Source organism: Saimiri boliviensis, chromosome 10 (assembly GCF_048565385.1).
Source record: "Saimiri boliviensis isolate mSaiBol1 chromosome 10, mSaiBol1.pri, whole genome shotgun sequence".
NCBI classification, from domain to species: Eukaryota; Metazoa; Chordata; class Mammalia; order Primates; family Cebidae; genus Saimiri; species Saimiri boliviensis.
This window is the reverse complement of record NC_133458.1, coordinates 112,217,358-112,237,496: the sequence shown is the minus strand read 5'-3', so window position 1 is coordinate 112,237,496 and position 20,139 is coordinate 112,217,358. Positions and strand designations below refer to the sequence as shown.

At 41.4% G+C, this 20,139-nt stretch overlaps 1 protein-coding gene and 1 pseudogene across 1 annotated transcript in view; one reads left to right on the top strand and one right to left on the bottom strand.

The window, feature by feature from the left end:
- The window catches only part of OGDH (oxoglutarate dehydrogenase), a 471,568-nt gene that overhangs the window by 266,147 nt on the left and 185,282 nt on the right, over positions 1-20,139 (top strand). The window lies entirely within an intron of this gene.
- On the bottom strand, positions 10,495-10,859 carry LOC101028626 (replication protein A 14 kDa subunit pseudogene; annotated as a pseudogene).

The window sequence follows — 20,139 nt, the reverse complement described above, 5'->3', positions numbered from 1 at the left end:
GAATTCCCGCCTGGGTATTCGGAACCTGCGGTTAAAGCTAGGGATGCGATGAGGTTTTTGTTAGTAAGCCATATACGGGAAAATGCGTATATGTGGGATGTATGGATTTCTTATTAATAACAGCTTTGAGTTAAACTCAGGGCGTTGCATCAGAAAAAAGTCAAGTTGACGAAGAAAAGAGTGAGCGCATTCACACATGTTAAGTGGAAAGAGCTAGATTCAGAATACGGAATCTGGATGCCATCGTTGTGAAATATGTACATATGTCTGTGTATAGTATGTATATGCATATATACATCATATATGTGTATAATATATATTCATGCATTATTACATAATGTATAATTGTGATATATAAATAACATATTAATATGATGTAATATTAAAAAGACTTGTTCTCAAGTGGAGAACCTTTTATAAATCAGCTTTTAGTAAAATTAATCATTAAATGCTATCAGGAGCATTCTTAAGTGAAACTGAACATTTTTAACCTATAAGTGTCAGGCAGTGCATACTAGTAGAGTTTGGTGCCTGTTATGGACTGAATGTGCCTGCCCCTGGCCAGATTTATATGCTGAAGCCCCAGTCCTCAGTGGGACTATATTTGGAGTCATATTGGTGATTAGAAAGGCCTTTAAAAGATACTTAAAGGTTAAATGAGGTCATAAGGATGGGGCCCTAACCCAATGAAACTGGTATCCTTATAAGAGAAGGAGACAGTAATGATCTCACTCTGCACACACGCAGAAGAAAGGCCATGTGAGGACACAGTGAGATTACTCCAAGCCAGGAAGAGAGCCCTCACCAGATACCAACACCTTGGTCTTGAATTTCTGGCCTCCAAGACTGTGAGACAATAAACATGTGTTGTTTAAGCCACCCAGTCTATGGTACTTTGTGACAGTAGCCCTAGCAAACTAGGGCAGTGTCCTGCCTTGATTCCTGCTAAGACACTTACAGTTTTACCTGCCATTGATTTTGCACCATCATTGCAAATGTCAACATAGCAAAAAAGCAAATAACACCATAGTATTGTTATTTTTACCTTGGAGATCCCCAGGACCACATACTACACTCTGAGAATCGCTGCCCTAGAGAATTAATGAATCTCAGATGGGCCTGTTTTATAATTCCTCAGTATGACTGAAATGACCTGCGCTCATCTTCTTGCTATATTCAAAGTTTTGAATAATTTTCTTTAGCACCTAAAAGTATCACAAAAAATGGAACAGACACTGCATCTGGAGAGGGGAAATTGAGGGAAACACTAGAAAACAGGAGAAAAACTTACTTTTGTGTTTGATACCGTGTACATGCATTACCTATTCAGAAATTAAATATTTTTCAAATTGAATGGAAAGCTAAACATAATCTCATAACACAGTCCAGCAGTCATGCTCTTATGTATTTACTCAGCTTATTTGAAAACTATGTCCACGCAAAAATCTGCATGCAAATGTTTATTGCAGCTTTACTCATAATTGCCAAAAACTGGAAGCAACCAAGGTGCCCTCAACAGGTGACTGGATAAACAAGCAGTAGTACATTCATAGAATCAAGTACTGTTTTCAGTAATAAGAAGGAATAAGCTGTCAATCAACAAAAAAATATGGGTTAATCTTAAATGCATATTGCTAAGAGATAGAAACCAGTCAAAAAAATGCTACCACCCAATTATATGACATTCTGAAAGGGGCAAAATGTAGAAACAGTAAAAGATCTGTGGTTGCCAGGATTTAGGTGTGAGAAAAGGTTGAATGATGCATAGGGAATTTTTAGCATGTAAAATCATTCTATATGATAATAATGATGGATACATGACACTACACATTTGTCAAAACCCATAGAAATTTATGACACCAAGAGTAAACCTTAATATATGCAGTCTTTTTTAAAAATCACTTAGGAGATTGGGGGATCCCAGAATGGGCTGCAGAATAACAAAACAATCTAACTGTATTACAGATTTATGAAACAGCCTCACTGAAGGGGTGATAGAAAGAGATGCTGTCCTGAGTAACTTTGGAAATGAGCAGAGTCTGTAAGATTAAAGACGAAAGGAACTGTATATAATCACTGAATGCTAGTTAATAAAATTATTCCCAACAGGGGTATGGATTATCAGTTCTGAAACCACTAGATATGTATAGTGGAAATGAACAATTAAGCTAATGGTTGAGGGCGGTGGAAGCCAAGTTTCTCATTGGTGGAGTGAGAGGGTTATGGATAAGCAGGAGAAGGAGGCTAGAATGATCCATATGGTAATAGATCAGAGTTAGAAATTCATACTATAGATACAGATGGCTATGTGTAAAAAATATTTACAGAAATGTGTATATATGCAGGTGAATGTACATCCAGAAAAGATGTTTTCTCTGTGTTTCTCACTCCTTCCTGGTTATGCCATCCCTCATCCAACCACCAAACTCTTCTGAAAGTAGCCGTGGCTCTCCTCTAACAGCTGGGGTGCTCAGGGCAGCAGCATGTTGGTCATACTGATGGAAAAGGTGCCCGGGGCACACTCACTAGCTTACTTTTTTTTCTTTAATAGACGTGAAGTCTCACTGTTTTGCCCAGGCTGGACTTGAACTCCTGAGCCTAAGCAATCCACCAGCTTTGGCCTCCCAAAGTGCTAGAATCACAAGTGTGAGCCACTGCACCTAACAAACTTACTTTCAAGTGTCAAAGAAAGGGGTACATATAGTCAGTGATAATGCATATGGTGATGAGTTGTTGAATCTCAGCTGGAGCATATACTATACCAGGTTTAGCTGAACAACGTTATCCCATATACATGAATGTTTTCAAAATAGAAAGTTAGTAAAAGAGACCTGGTACAAAGCTGGTAAATGTTAATGTGTGTTTAATCTTAGTGTGGGCTCCTGTGTATGTCTAGTCTGTGTGTTTGAATTAATTTTATAATTTCATTATTGATTTTAAAGTACTCATAAGAATAAGTGTTATAAAAATATATGAACAGTATTTTTAAAAGAGAAAAATATTTAAAACTAGGCCGGGCATGGTGGCTCATGCCTGTAATCCCAGCACTTTGGGAGACTGAGACAGGTGGATCACCTGAGGTCAGGAGTTCAAGACCAGCCTGGCCAACATGGTAAAAACCCATCTCTACTAAAAATACAAAAATTAGCCAGGTATGGTGGCACACACCTGTACTCCCAGCTACTCAGGAGGCTGAGGCAGGAGAATCACTTGAATGTGGGAGGTGGCGGTTGCCATGAGCCAGGATTGCACCACTGCACTCCAGCTTGAGTGACAGAGAGTGAGACTCTGTCTCAAAAAAAAAAAAAAAAAAGAAAGAAAAGAAAAAGAAACTAAACTATGGTTTGATGAAGTAAAATACCTCAGTTAAAAATAAGAATAAAGAATAAAGGAGATCGAAGTTGGGGATGTCTAATATTACACTCTGTAAATCAAGAGAGTTTCTGCATTTTATTATTAAATATTTTACAATTAAAATTTAATTTTTTTTTTAAATGGAGTCTTGCTCTATTGCCAGGCTGGAGTGCAGTGGCGCAATCTCAGCTTACTGCAGCCTCCACCCCCTGGGTTCAAGTGATTCTCCTGCTTCAGCGTCCTGCGTAGCTGGGACTACAGGTGCATGCCACCACACCCGGCTACTTTTTTGTATTTTTAGTAGAGATGGGGTTTCACCTTGTTGGCCAAGATGGTCTCTATCTCTTGACCTCGCGATCCACCTGCTTCAGCCTCCCAAAGTGCTGGGATTACAGCCATGAGCCACCATGCCCAGCCTAAAATATAATGTTTTAGGAAGATTCGGCCAGGCGCGGTTGCTCACGCCTGTAATCCAAGCACTTTGGAGGCCAAGGCAGGCGGATCACCTGAGATCAGGAGTTCAAGACCAGCCTGACCAACATGGTGAAACCCCATCTTTATGGGGAAAAAAAAAAAAAGATGAACGAGCTAACCCTCTTCATCTGAATCAGCCTTCCAGGGAAGAGAGTATGTTGGAAAAAGGTGAAGGGCAGATCACAAAAGGCAAGAAAAAGAGAAAAAGAAATCCAGTGTGCTATTGAAAATCAAAATGTACATAGGTATTGGCCAAGCAATTTCACTACTAGAAATTTACCATATAAATATATTCAAGTGACTGTTGGATTTATTTATATGAGGACATTCATTACAGCATTATTTATAATTGTGAGAAGCTAGAGTTAAATGCCAGCCATAGGTGGCTGAATAAATAAATAGTGATACATAGTTTATATTCAATCAACATATATTTACTGAAAATCCATGGGTATGAATTTATGAACTGAATACAACACATTGCAGGATGGAATATATGGCAGTAACAGGCCACAAATAAGTCCAAAACCCAGCAGAGAAAAACCCACATTCCGTCCTAAAGCTGGAGAATAATCTCCTTTGATTCCATGTTCCACATCCTGGGCACACTGGTTTGGGGCCTCAGGCAGCCAGGCCTCCATGGCCTTCTCTTGGTTTGCAGTCTCGTGACTGCAGCTCTCCCAGGCTGGGGTTACACAAGGGTAGCTCTACAGTTCTGGGCTCTACTAGGGAATGCCCTAGTGGGAACTCTCTGTTACAGCTCTGACCATGTTTCTGCTAGGCATTGCCTTTGGGACTCTCTGTGGTGGCTCCTCCCCTGCAATAAGTCTCTTCTTGGGCCTCAAGCTCTTCGATATATCTTTTAAGGGCCTGGCACGGTGGCTCAAGCCTGTAATCCCAGCACTTTGGGAGGCCGGGGTGGGTGGATTACAAAGTCAAGAGATCGAGACCATCCTGGTCAACATGGTGAAGCCCCGTCTCTACTAAAAATACAAAAAATTAGCTGGGCATGGTGGCACATGCCTGTAATCCCAACTACTCAGGAGGCTGAGGCAGGAGAATTGCTTGAACCCAGGAGGCGGAGATTGCAGTGAGCCGAGATCGCGCCATTGCACTCCAGCCTGGGTATCAAGAGCGAAACTCCGTCTCAAAAAAAAAAAAAAAAAAAGATATATCTTTTGAAAACTAAGTGGAAGCTGCCATGACCCCACCCCACCAACCATGCACCCATGCCTGCAGAGTTAGCACCATGCAGACATTGCCAGGGCTTACTGCTCGTGCCCTCCGAAACAGCAGCTCAAACCAACCTGGGCCCATTTGAGCTGTGGTGGGGTAGCTGAGGAATGCTGCACTGGAATGCAGTGAGCAGAGTCCCAAGGCAGCTCTGGGAAGTGAGCCTGTGAAGGGTATCCCAGGCCTGTCCTCCAGAATCATTCTGCATTCCTAGAGCTCTGGACCTGTGATGGGAGGGGCAGCCTCAAAAATCTCTGAAATGGCTTTGAAGTTATTGTCCCATTGCCTTGGTGAACAGCGTCTGGCTCCCTTCTATTCATGCTAATCTCTTCAGCAAGCAGTCTCTGGGCCACACCCCGAGTTCACTCTCCTAAATGTGCCTTTTTATACTTTATGTGGCCAAGCTATAAATTCTCCAAATCTTTCACTCTGCTTCTTTTTAAATTATAAATTCTGTCTTTAAGTTGTTCCTGTGCTCTTGTAGCTCATTGTTTGTGGTTAAAAATAGCCATGCAGCAGCCTGAATGCTTTACTGCTTAAGTATTGCTTCCACCAGATATCCTAGTTTGTCACTCAAATTCCACTTTCCTTAAAGCTCTCAGGCATGGACACAGTTCCACCATTGCTACTTTGTAACAAAGATGCCCTTTGGTTAAGTTTCTAATACCTTGTTTCTCGTTTCTCATACTGCTATATTTCTACCAACATTAAATGTAATATATTTACATTATATAGTATATATTAACCAACATTATATATATGTTATGTATGTAAACCAATATTAAATATGATATATTAACGTTAAATATAATGTTGGTAGAGATATAGACAGTAAAGGCCATTTACCGTCCACGTCAGAGACAGGACTGTGTCCAGATCTCTATCAATAGTCATGACAACTGAAGTAATATTTCAGAAGCTTCAGACTTTCCCTATATCTCTTCTCTTCTGAGACTTCACCCTTTACGCCCCGTTTATGGCAGTACTGGCTCTTTCTAGCATGCTCCTCAATGTTCTTCCAGTCTCTACCCATTATCCAATTCCAAAGCTACTTTTACATTTTCAGATATTTGTAATAGCAACAGACCCACTTCTCAGCGCCAGTTTTCTATCTTAGTTTGTTTTCTGCTGCCATAACAATACCACAGACCAGATAATCTATAAATAACAGAACTTTATTTAGCCCATGGTTCTGGAGGTTGGAAAGTTCAGGAACTTGATGCCAGCATCTGTTGAGGGCCTTCTTGTTTAGTCATCCCTTGGCAGAAAGCAAAAAGCAGAAAGGCAAGTGAGTACACAAGATAGAGAAAGCCACCAGGGGCCAGCATCACTTTGTAACAACCCACTTTTATGGTAACTAATTCTTTCTAGTAATAACAACATTAATTCATTCATGAGGGCTCTACCCTCATGATCCAATCACCTTTTATTAGGCCCTACCTCCCAACATTGTTTCATCGGGGATTATGTTTCCAGCACATGAATTTGGGGGACACATTTCAACCATAGCAAGCATGTTAACTAGAGAGAAGACATTTAAAAAAAAAACGAAGTCAGTTATATAGTAGTAAAAATATGATGTATGAGATGAAAAATACACCAGATGAAATGTACAACAGATTAGAAATAAATAGATACAGCTGGGAGTGGTGGCTCACACCTATAATCCCAGCACTTAGGGAGGCCAAGGTGGGCAGATCATTTGAGGTCAGGAGTTCAAGACCAGCCTGACCAACATGGTGAAACTCTGTCTCTACTAAAAATACAACAATTAGCCAGGTGCTTGAACCTGGGAGGCAGAGGTCGTAGTGAGCTGAGATCATGCCATCGCACTCCAGCCTGGGCAGGAAAAGCAAAACTCCATATTAAAAAAAAGAGAAAGAGAGAAATAGGTAAAATATTATTGAACTCGAAAAAATAGCAACAGAAACCACCTAAATTGAAAAAGAGATTAAAAGGATGAAAAAAGAAACAGAGCATCAGTGAGTTATGGGACAACTTTATCTGGTCTAATAGACATGTAGTTGAGTTCCTAAAGGCTGGAGTGGGGGACAAAAAAATATTTGAAGAAACAATGGCTGAACACTTTCCAAATTTATTAAAACTAAAACCCATGAGCCAAGAATCTCAGTGAACACCCAATAATAAAAAATAGAAACTACATCAAGGAACATAATAGTCAAATTGTTTAAAAGCAGTGATAAAGAGAAATCTTAAAAGTAGCCAGGGAAAAAAGATAAATTATGTACAAAGGATTATTTAAGAATAACAGCAGGGCCGGGAGCGGTGGTTCAAGCCTGTAATCCCAGCACTTTGGGAGGCCGAGGCGGGTGGATCACGAGGTCGAGAGATCGAGACCATCCTGGTCAACATGGTGAAACCTCGTCTCTACTAAAAATACAAAAAATTAGCTGGGCATGGTGGCACGTGCCTGTAATTCCAGCTGCTCAGGAGGCTGGGGCAGGAGAATTGCCTGAACCCAGGAGGCGGAGGTTGCGGTGAGCCGAGATCGCGCCATTGCACTCCAGCCTGGGTAACAAGAGCGAAACTCCGTCTCAAAAAAAAAAAAAAAAAGAATAACAGCAGACCTCTCAAACCAATGTGAGTCAAAAGATAATGTAGAAACATCTGTAAAATGGTGAAAGAAAATGTCAATCTAGAATTCTGCCCTGAACAAAAACATATTGCTAAATGAATGAAAAATAGACTTTATTAAAAAGTTGAAATAAGACATTGCTAGTAGATCTGAACCACACACAAAAAAAGGTTAAATGTAGTCCTTCAAGGAGAAGGAAAATGACATCAGATGAAAATTCTGATCTACACAAAGAAATAAAAAGCACTGGCCGGGCATGGTGGCTCAAGCCTGTAATCCCAGCACTTTGGGAGGCCGAGGCGGGTGGATCACGAGGTCAAGAGATCGAGACCATCCTGGTCAACATAGTGAAACCCCATTTCTACTAAAAATACAAAAATTAGCTGGGCATGGCAGTGTGTGCCTGTAGTCCCAGCTACTCAGGAAGCTGAGACAGGAGAATTGCCTGAACCCAGGAGGCGGAGGTTGCAGTGAGCCGAGACCGCGCCATTGCACTCCAGCCTGGGTAACAAGGGCGAAACTCCGTCTCAAAAAAAAAACCACTGAAATTTTTTTAAGTGAGTAAATATAAAATACTATTTTTATTAATTTAAAATCTTTTTAAAATATATGTTACTGCTTAAAGCAAAAGAAATAATAACATGGCAGTCTAAGGTTTATAATGTGTGGAAGTAAAGTGTATTACAACCATAGTACAAAGGCCAAGAAGGATGAAGTGAAAGGATACGTTGTAAGATTTTTATACTACATGTGAAGTTATATAATTTATTTGAAGGTAGACTGTGGAAAGCTAGCGATTATAAACTGCAAAGAAAGTTCTAAAAGTAAAAATTTAAACAACAGCGTGGTCACACAAGCAGCAAGGGAGATAAAGTAGAATCATACAAACCACTTAATAAATTCAAAAGCAGGCAGAAAAAGCAGAAAAATAACCCATTTACAGATTTAAAGCCATATTGATAATCATAGCCTACTCAGCAAAGCTTTGTTGGGGTGGAAAGGAAAAGACACTCTGACCCTCCACATCACAAACTGGACTGTGGAGACGGTGGCTCAGAAGACAGACAAGGGGCTGGAGCACCTTGTCAAAGCAGGGAAATACCTGAAAACGTGTTTGTAATGGAAACCAGATTATGACAGTGCTGCTTCTGAATATGGAAAATATATTTAAAATAACAATAACATTAAATGTAAATAAAATTTTCCATTAGAAGGAAGAGATCATCTGATTGACTAAAAAAGTACAACACAAGTGTATGTTGCTTACATGAAACCCACTTTAAATGTAAAGTGAAAAACATTAAAACTAGTCTGGGCACAGTGGTTCACATCTGTAATCCCAGCACTTTGGGAGGCCAAGGAAAGAGGATCTCTTGAGGCCAGGAGTTCAAGACCACCGTAGTCAAAATAGCATAACCCTATCTTCAAGAAAAAAACAAAACTAAACTCAAAGTGTGGCAAAAGATATACTATGTTTAAACCAGTCAAAATAAAATGTTAACTCTAAGTGACAGAATATATATTTTGAAAGGCTAAAAAAGATTGTATACACACACAGTGATTATCTCTGGGTTACAGATATAAGTAACTTTTGTTTTTTGTTTTCTTAACTGTACTATTCTTTGTCTTCCAATTATTCTATCATAAGTTTATGGGGATTTGAAGAGTGTTTGTTTTTAAATAGAGATGAGGTCTCACAATGTTGCTCTCAAACTCCTGGATAAAGTGATCTTCCCACTTTGGCCTCCCAGAGTATCAGGATTACAGGTATGAGCCACTGTGTCCAGCCTGTTGTGTTTATTAATCAGAAAAATAAATGGTTTTAAAACAGAAGAATATTTTCTGAGAATACGCTAAGCTGTCACTGCTATGTCATAATTGCTCTTCAGAGTAATGAAGGCAAAAGATCCCTCTCTTTATTTCATTTATTTAATGGATATTTATTGTGTGCCTATGTGCCAGGTGCTAGGTGCTAGAAACACAATGGTAAGCAAAAAGATAAAGTCATTGCCTCCTACAGCTTACAGTTTAGAGGGGGAATCAGACATGGGGAAGCCATGTAATCCCACCAGTGAATTTTCATTTTCAAACTGTGATGGGGACTAGGAAGGAGAAGGATATGGTATAGTGGGAGCATGTAACAGGGACCTGACCAAGACTGGGGTAACAGGGCAGTATCCCAGAAGTCACTTCTGATATGAGATCCAAAGGAAGAGGGATGGGAGGAAGCAAACCAGGACCATCTAAATCCTTCCCAGAGGTTTTTCTAGCTGGAGTTGACAAAAAAGAACTCTATTCTCTGGGATGAGAGAAACTATATCTTCTGCTACATGGAGGAAGCCCATTTTTTACTTGATAGAAGGAAATCAACCCATAAAGAGAAGCAAAAGACTACTGGGCTTCTTAAAAGACTTTTTTTTTTTTTTTTTTTTACTATTTTAGTTTTTATTAATAAAATAGAAACCCCCAGCACTTTGGGAGGCCGAGGTGGGAGGATCACAAGGTCAAGAGATCAAGACCATCCTGACCAACATGGTGAAACCCCATCTCTATAAAAAAAAATAAATAAAAATAAAAAATAAAATAGAAACCTAAACTCAGACAACTGCTTTATTCTTGCATCTAATCTGACCATATATGGGAGTAGCAATTCTTTATAAATGGACTTAGGTGAGAATTATCAATATATCAGTTCCATCAAAAACTCTAGGTTGGAATATCTTAAAAAGAGCAAATTAAATATGAGAAAGCACAGAAATCTCTCCCTCAAACAAGGGGGGCCTCCTTTAATAGTCTTCAATATAGCTCATTTGCAATCATATGAAAATCCATCAGGATCAATCATGTTACACAATCCCTAAAGGATAAAACTGAAGGAACTCATGGGTGATTTTCACAGCTTCATTGTAAAGTCCAAGGTCAAAAGGATGGTTATCTTCTTTAAACTGGACATGAGATGTACACATGATGGTCGCCTTGGCGTTTACTTTTCCAACCACTTCCATAATTCCAGATATTTCTTCATCAAGGGGTTCCATCAACTCAATGGCTCCATATTTTCCTTCTTCATCTGAAAGAATAAACATTTTTCTAGTGGGATGAATCTTTCCCAGCTTCCCTATGAAGCAGACAGGCTTGTTGATGAACTGAGTTAGCTGCCGGTGTTGACGTGTGACCTGGGTACCTCCATCATGCCCACCATGATTATATGGTCCAAGACTGCGGTGGGTTGGAAATCCATGGGTGACTGAACTAAAAGACTTTTATTTTTTTTTTTTAAAGATGAAGTTATACCATGATGGCCAGGCTGGTCTTGAACTCCTTACCTCAGGTGATCCACCTGCCTCAGCCTCCCAATAAAAGACTTTTTTAAGAGTAGTTATAGGTTCACAGCAAAATTGAGAGGAAAGTACAAGATATCCCATGTACCCACGCCTGCCTCCACACATGCATAGCCTCTCTCATTCTCAGCATTCCCCACCAGAATGTACAAAATGGTACATTTGTTACAATATCACCCAGAATCCTTAGTTTACATTAGGGCTTACTCTAGTGTTGTACATTTTATGAGTATGGACAATTGCATAGGGCATGCATCCATGACTATAATATTGTAGAAAGTAGTTTCCCTGCCCTAAAAATCTTTTATGATGTGCCCATTCAACTCCCTAAACCCCAACCCCTAGCAACCACCGATCATTTTGTTGTCTTCATAGCTTTAGCTTTTACAGAATGTCATATAGTTGGAATCAGACAGTTGCAGACTTTTTAGATTAGCTTTTTTCACTTTGTAGTATGTATCTGGAGTCCCTCCATGTCTTTTCATAGCTTAGCTTGATAGCTCATTTCTTTCTAATGCTGAATAATATTCCATTGTGTAGATTAACCCATTCACCTACTGGAGGACATCTTGGTTGCTTCCAAGTTTTGACAATTATAAATAAAGCTGCCATAAACATCCATGTGCTGGGTTTTGTGTAGATATAAATTTTCAACTTCATTGGGTACATACCAAGAAATGTGATTGCTGAATCATGTGGTAAGATACGTTTAGTTTTAGAAGAAACTGCAGAACTGTCTTCCAGTACCTATCAGTAATGGACAGTTGCTGCTTCTCCACGTCCCTATTGCATTTGGTGTTATCAGTTGTGGTGTTCGTGTCAAGGTCACCACCTGAAATGTTGGTCACCACCTGCGGGGGTCTGTCCTGCAAACCCTGACTCCATAGTGGATGAATAAAATACACTCTCACACCAGAGGACAGTGACTGAGTGGGCTAGGGAGGTCTTCAGCTGCTCTCAGAAGACAATTGCAGCTACCCAACCCCTTACTAGCTATTCTTCCTTGCATTTATTCAGTATAGATTTAATGACAAAGGTTCTAAGTCAACACGTTTGTGGACAATTATCATGGTTAAATGAGTGGTTTTACAAATGATAAAAGCTTTTGGTTCCAAGGCCTAGAGCAAACACCACTAATGGATATCCCCTTTCACGTTCCCCTGAGTGGATCATCCAGCACAAAGTGTACATGAGTAAACAAGTAATCAAATAGACAATAAAGTTAAAGGAATGTGGGATAAACAGACTTAACTGGTGAAGCTTCTGTTATGTCTAATCTTCACCCTATGACCTAATGCTCTCAGGACTAGCTGCCTTCCACCTGTGCCATTGAAATCTTTTGGCCTTCCAAAAGGTTGAGACTATAATCTTACAACTTTCCCTAATATTTCCCTTAATATTTCCTGTAATATTTTACCCACCACCCTGAGTGAATCTCAACATTTCCCCCTTTTCTGTAGTTAATATCAGGCTCTGTAGTGTGATTGCCACCGATGCATTAAGCCATGGGTCTGTCAGGCGAGACGGTCATTGCTTATTCGGGCTTTGCATTCTGGAATGAAGAAATAACATAAGACTATTATGAGAAGGCCGAGCGCGGTGGCTCACACCTGTAATCCCAGCACTTTGGGAGGCCGAGGCGGGTGGATCATGAGGTCAAGAGATCGAGACCATCCTGGTCAGCATGGCGAAACCCCATGTCTACTAAAAACACAAAAAATTAGCTGGGCATCGTGATGCGTGCCTGTAATCTCAGCTACTCAGGAGGCTGAGGCAGGAGAATTGCCTGAACCCAGGAGGCAGAGGTTGCGGTGAGCCAAGACCGTGCCATTGCACTCCAGCCTGGGTAACAAGAGCAAAAAACTCCGTCTAAAGGGAAAAAAAAAAAAAAAGAGACTATTATGAGAACAATTAGCAGCATTATTTTCCAGTCAAAGAGTGACTCCCAGGAATGGGCTCTAACCAGGGGAGATGATCTTGCACACCTTTCCGTATGGCTGTTTGTTGGGTGTGTAGATCCACAGTGTGAAGGGATTCTAAAATTTTAGTTACGTCTGCAGTTAAATTGTCTTGAAAAATTCTCTAGACGTGTTGTTTCACCTCATCCCAGCTATGTACTGGCTCAGTAATAGATGTTACAGCAATGCTGGCAGTTGCCAGGATGACACTGGCTGAGACTATAAAGGCTATAAGTGTAACTGTGAATCTTGTGTGTCTGACCTGTAGTGTTACTTGACATCTCAGTTTACTATATGCCATTAATGAGGAACTTTACTGGGGGCAAGTTAATTTCTTTTTAGCTAAACAGTTGCGTTGTTAGAAGCTGTGAAGGGGGTGTTAGTTTAAGTTACAGGGCAGGCCGGGCACGGTGGCTCAAGCCTGTAATCCCAGCACTTTGCGAGGCCGAGGCGGGTGGATCATGAGGTCAAGAGATCGAGACCATCCTGGTCAACATGGTGAAACCCCGTCTCTACTACAAATACAAAAAATTAGCTTGGCATGGTGGCGCGTGCCTGTAATCCCAGCTACTCAGGAGGCTGAGGCAGGAGAATTGCCTGAACCCAGGAGGCGGAGGTTGCGGTGAGCCGAGATCGTGCCATTGCACTCCAGCCTGGGTAACGAGCTAAACTCCGTCTCAAAAAAAAGTTACAGGGCAGAAAAATGTGGATTCAGAAGATGTGCTCAATAGAGTGTAGCAGGTACAGGTTGCAGGCAAAGTGAGAGAATTAAAAAGAAACAAATTCTAAGCAGGGTTCGCTTAGCCTTCTGAGTTGTCTCCTTTGGCATTCCTCAGGTGATGCCCAGGGCTTGTGTCATCCTGTAGGGCCTTTCCTAGGCTGGCTTGAGTTTTTTCTTCTTTCCATCTTGGCAGGTGCTGGTGTACTGGAAATTCTAGAAGTGATGCATGTGCTAAGAGATCTTTTATAATCTTTGTAAAAGAGCAGGTTAGTGCTTTTTTAAAAACCTGTTGTACTTTATCTTAATGTCTAGTTTACAGAAAAACTAGATGATACTTCTTTAACTTTTAACCAATGTGTTTACACACAGAATTTCTTTTATAATTAGTTTTAAAACTTGCTTAGACCTTCAAAACAAAATTTATACAACCTATTTGCATAAATTTCTTTCTATAACATTTTTCACACCTTTCACTGACAAACTTAGACATGCCTTAACTTTGTTTTATAACCTTCTTTACTAAAGGTACATTCTTATATCTTTAACTTTCTTAATATTTCTTTCTCTACTTCCTACTTTATCTTCTTTGTCCTGCTTTCTGTGCTTCTCTTTCTCTCTTTGCCTCCTGTCTCTCTCTGACTTTTTTTACACTATCTTTCATTAGTCTAACTTTCTGTATCTCTCGTTGATCTGTGTCTCTTCTAGTCTTTTTTCTTACTTATTCTTTCTTTCTTTTTTTTTTTTTTTTTTTTGAGACGGAGTTTCGCTCTTGTTACCCAGGCTGGAGTGCAATGGTGCGATCTCGGTTCACCGCAACCTCCGCCTCCTGGGTTCAGGCAATTCTCCTGCCTCAGCCTCCTGAGTAGCTGGGATTACAGGCACGCGCCACCATGCCCAGCTAATTTTTTGTATTTTTAGTAGAGACGGGGTTTCACCATGTTGACCAGGATGGTCTCGATCTCTTGACCTCGTGATCCACCCGCCTCGGCCTCCCAAAGTGCTGGGATTACAGGCTTGAGCCACCGCGCCTGGCCCTTATTCTTTCTTTCTATTTTTCTCTCTAATCTCTCTGTTTCTGTCTGTCTTGGTCAAGCAGTGATGTCATCACTTGTAAGTCTGCCTGTTCATTGCCATAAGCTAATGGGCCAGGCAGTGAGCTGTGGGCTGGAGATTAGACTTAATTAAAGCTGTTTCAAGACTTTGTAGTAGATAAACTGAGTAAGCCGTCACTTCCTATATTTATGGGCTGAGTGGAAAAAGTTTTTTTTTTTTTTTTTTTTTTTGAGACGGAGTTTCGCTCTTGTTACCCAGGCTGGAGTGCAATGGCACGATCTCGGCTCACCGCAACCTCCACCTCCTGGGTTTAGACAATTCTCCTGCCTCAGCCCCCTGAGTAGCTGGGATTACAGGCATGTGCCACCATGCCCAGCTAATTTTTTGTATTTTTAGTAGAGACGGGGTTTCACCTTGTTGACCAGGATGGTCTTGATCTCTTGACCTTGTGATCCACCCACCTTGGCCTCCCAAAGTGCTGGGATTACAGGCTTGAGCCACCACGACCAACCGGAAAAAATTTTAAGGCTAGTATCACAGATTTAATTTCAGCTCTCTGACTGCTAGTAAACTTTGATTGGGTGATTGAATTATGTGGTCTCTACCAGACTGCAGCTTTTCCTTGTTCACCCGATCTATCAATAAATAGTGTTAAAGCATTAGGTATGGAGAAATGCTATATTGCTTTGAATTGCTCTTTACTTAAAGGCATCTTGATGATATTAGGATGGTAACCTAGCAACTAACTGTAAATTCATTAAGATGGCAAGCTGAAATTAGTAACATGAAACTCAAAAGGAAATCTGAAAATATCTCTTGAAGCAGAGACTTAAATAATATACCTTAACCATGTGCTTAAAGCCACAGACAGAATAGCTTAAATCTTGCAATTGAGTTTTCAGGCTAAATTTATGGACCTTAACTTGCAAACAGTTCTGAAAACGGTGACTTACTAGCAGGGCAAAGACTATCTTTAATCAGTGAGGCAAGACAGTCCATTATGCATATGTTTCTACTACACTTACGTACAAATTTCTTTCGATTTCTGAGAATGGGCACAACATTTTTACTTCTTAATTTAACAAATATTATTTAATTTGGTTTAAAGTTCTCTTTTAAAGGGTAATGTGTGGTTTTGCATGCTTTGTTATTAATTGCTTTTTAACTGATTTGTGGGCCTTCTGTAATTTCTCCCCTTTCAGAGGTTACTGTTTCACTTAAGTTGGAGTTTAACGGCGGCTCACGCCTGTAATCCCAGCACTTTGGGAGGCCGAGACGGGTGGATCACCTGAAGTCAGGAGTTCAAGACCAGCCTGACTAACATGGTGAAAGCCTGGCTCGTGGGGGGAAAAAAAAAAAAAAAAAGGAGTTTAAAAGAACCACGTTAAGGGTAAGAGAGAAATAACAATGGCCATTATCAGAATTTTAAACTTAACTTGAATTTTAGGAGAGAATTACAATTTGGAATGTTGCTTGTATACAAAGAACACAGGAAATTTCACTGTGGGACATCAGCGGAGCCAGAGTCAATGGTGCGGTCCAGGATGGCAGCCGCTTCGGCTGCTTCCTCCCGCCACCAGCCCCGCCTGGGCAGAGCCTGTCGGCTGGATCACCGGCAGCTTTTCCTGCTGCTGAGCTTCCCCAACTCCCACCCCCACCCTCGCCCACGCCCACTTTTTTTTTTTTTTCCTCTTCTTCTGCCGGCTTGGCTGCAGGGACCCTCCTTGCTTGCCCTGCTCCCCTCCTGCTCTCTGGCTGCGACTGGGCGGACCTTCCTGCCCGCGACCTCCTGCCCCTACTTAGCTCCTATCTCTGGTGCGCCGGGCTTGGCCCCCAGCTGGGCAGGTTGAATTCCTGGGAGCATTTGCAGGCACCGAGTTTGCGAAAAAGCTCGCTTCTGGGGCCCAGCTTGGGTAGAGCTTTCCTGCCGGAGCGTCTAATTCCATTGTTCTTACCGTTTTATAAACATACACCTGATTGCCTTACTGATCATCCATTACTGGGCAGGCTAAGAGTTCTTCCTCTAATGCTGCTTGCTTGACAAGGACCTATATAGCTGTAGCGTCTTCTTTGTCTGTTTTCCTATTCATTGGAGGAGACGGCTCAGGGAGAATTTCTGTCTCCTCTGTGACACTTTTATTCGTTGATGGTGGCGCTGAGAAAGAGGTGGTAAGGTAGATGAGGGTCCCCCCTCCTCCCGCTTTTTAGGTAATGTTAGAGATGTTACTGGGACCTATTGCCTTTGTGCATGATTTTTCCCCACTTGTTCCCAGAGCCTTACATCCTGGCAGAGAGCCCGCTGGGCCCGGTGGCTCGTGCCTGTAATCCTAGCATTTTGGGAGGATTACCTGAGATCAGGAGGATTACCTGAGATCAGATTACCAAGACAGGCAGATCACCTGAGATCAGGAGTTCAAGACCAGCCTGGTCAACATGGCAAAAGCTTGTCTCTACAAAAAATACAAAAAACTAGCTGGGCGTGGTGGTGGGCACCTGTAGTCCCAGCTACCTGGGAGGGTGAGGCAGGAGAATCACTTGAACCCGGAAGGCAAAGGTTGCAGTGAGCCAAGATGGCACCAGTACACTCCAACCTGGGCAACAGAGTGAGACTTCAGCTCAAAAAAAGAAATAAATAAAAGGAGAAAAGAAACTAAAGCCCAGATAAGTCAAATGTATTACCCGAAGGGGCCCAGCAGAGGAGTGACAAATCAGCTTGGAAACTTGGCCTCACTGTGAGGAGTGAGATTATCTGCCCTCCCATTTCCTCTGAATTGCCCTCTCTAGATGGCTCTGAACCCTTCCTCCGCCCTCCTCTCCCACATCCAGCCACTCTGCTCATGGAGAAACGCACATCAGAGCTCCGTTCTGATATCTCAGCCCCATACTGGACCTACGTAGTTCCTATTCTGTGTGGGATGCTCTCCTCTTCTCCCTCAGATCTAATGTGGAAACCCTCCCCACACCACCTGGATCCTGACACCCCACATGGGCTGCCTGGCCCCACCTTACCCCAGGGCCTGTAGACCCAGTTGTGAGGGAAGGGAAGAGGAAGAACTGACTGTGCTTTTACTAAGCCTTGCTCTCATGATTGACAAAGTTGAGGAACTTGTATTGGCCATATGCTTGTTCAAGTAGCCAACCTAGATTTTCTTGTGGTGTCTTTTGCTTACTGAGTTGTAGGAGGGATTTTTTGGTTTTTTTTTTTTTTTTTTGGCGTTGTTTTTGTTTTGTTTAGAGACGGAGTCTCGCTCTGTCACCCAGGCTGGAGTGCAGTGGTGTGATCTCAGCTCACTGCAACCTCCACCTCCGGGGTTCAAGCAATTCTCCTGCCTCAGCCTCCCTAGTAGCTGGGACTTCAGGTGCACAGTGCCAAGCCTGGCTAATGTTTTTTGTGTTTTAGTAGAGATGGGGTTTCACCATGTTGCCCAGGCTGGTCTCAAACTCCTGAGCTCAGTGAATCCATCCGCCTCGGCCTCTCAAAGTGCTAGGATTACAGACGTGAGCCATCGTACCCGGCAGAGTTTTTTTTTACACATTCTAAATATAAGCCATTTTTCAAATATGCGTGTATCTCAGATATGTACAAATATTTTTTCCTCTCTATGGTTTGAATTTTATCTCTCCTAAGGATGCCTTTTCAATGCAGTACAATTTATCAATCTTTTTCTCTATAAGTAAAGCTTTTGTTTCTTGATTAAGAAAAGTGCTTCCTATTTCAGTCTTGGAGATACTCTCTTATGTTGTCTTCCAGAACTCTATCATTTTATGTTTCACATTTAGATAGACAATCTATCAGGAACTGATTTTTGCGTGTCTTAAGAAAGAGAGTCAAGCCAGGTGTGGTGGCTCACGCCTGTAATCCTAGCACTTCCGGAAGCCAAAGCAGGTGGATCACGAGGTCAAGAGATCAAGACTATCCTGGCCAACACAGTGAAACCCCATCTCTACCAAAATATAAAACTTAGCTGGGCATGGTGGCGCACACCTGTAGTCCCAGCTACTCGGGAGGCTGAGGCAGGAGAATTGCTTGAACCCCGGAGGCGGAGGTTGCAGTGAGCCGAGATCATGCCACTGCACTCCAGCCTGGTGTCTGGTGACAGAGCGAGGCTCTGTCTCAAAAGAAAAAAAAAGAGAGTCACAATTCATTTCTTTATGGATGCCCAACTAGGTCAGCATCATACACTGAAAAACTTCCTTTACCCAATGTTCTGCATGCCTCCTTCATCGTAAATCATGTGTCCTTGTGGATAGCATCTGTTTCTGGACTTTCTGTTCTTTCCATTTTTCTGTTTGTTTTTCCTTGTGCCAAAATCCCACTATCTTTATTTCTGTACATTTATACTATTTTGATTTCTGGTAGTTCTGGTAGTGTAAGTCTCTTTGTTTTTCTTCAAGATTGCCTTGGTGAATTTTTATCTTTTGTGGTTCCATATGAATTTTTGAATCAGCTTATCGGTTTTTACAAAAAGTTTTCTGGGGTTATGATTGAAATTACAGTGAATCTAGAAATTAATTTGAAGAGAATTGACATCTCTGTAGTATAGAGCCCTCAATTCATGGTTTATTCTTCCATTTATTTTGACAGTTAATTTCACTCAATATTATGCAAATTAAACTACAAATGTGTTGATTTTCATAGTTTTCTTGACCGACTTTTGTTAGATTAATTCAATAGTTTATATATAGATTATTTTGTATTTTTTGGGAGGGATAGAGATGGGGTCTTGCTATGTCTTTTTTGTACACTTTTATGAGATCTGTGATGTCAATTTTATTTCTTTCTAATCTTTATAACCTTAATTTCTTTTCCTTGCCTTATTACAATAGCTAAGATGTCCAATACAATGTTGGGTAAAGGTGGGCAAGTTTGTCTCATTCCTAATCTCAGGGAAAGGAGTTTCAATATTTGACTATTAAGTATAAAATTTGTTCAACTGGCGCCAGGCGCGGTGGCTCAAGCCTATAATCCCAACACTTTGGGAGGCCAAGGCGGGTGGATCACGAGGTCAAGAGATCGAGACCAACCTGGTCAACCTGGTGAAACCCCGTCTCTACTAAAAATACAAAACATTAGCTGGGCATGGTGGTGCGTGCCTATAATCCCAGCTACTCAGGAGGCTGAGGCAGGAGAATTGCCTGAACCCAGGAGGTGGAGGTTGCGGTGAGCCGAGATCACGCCATTGCACTCCAGCCTGGGTAACAAGAGCGAAACTCCATCTCAAAAAAAAAAAAAAAAAATTGTTCAATTGTGTAAGTTTTTTTTTATGTGTGTGTGTGTGTGTGTATACAGATGTATATAATAACATTATACAGTTGAACAAATGCTACAGATAGGACTGGGCATGGTGCCTCACACCCTGTAATTCCAGCTACAGGGTAGCTTTCCTCCCATCTACATGGGAGGCTAAG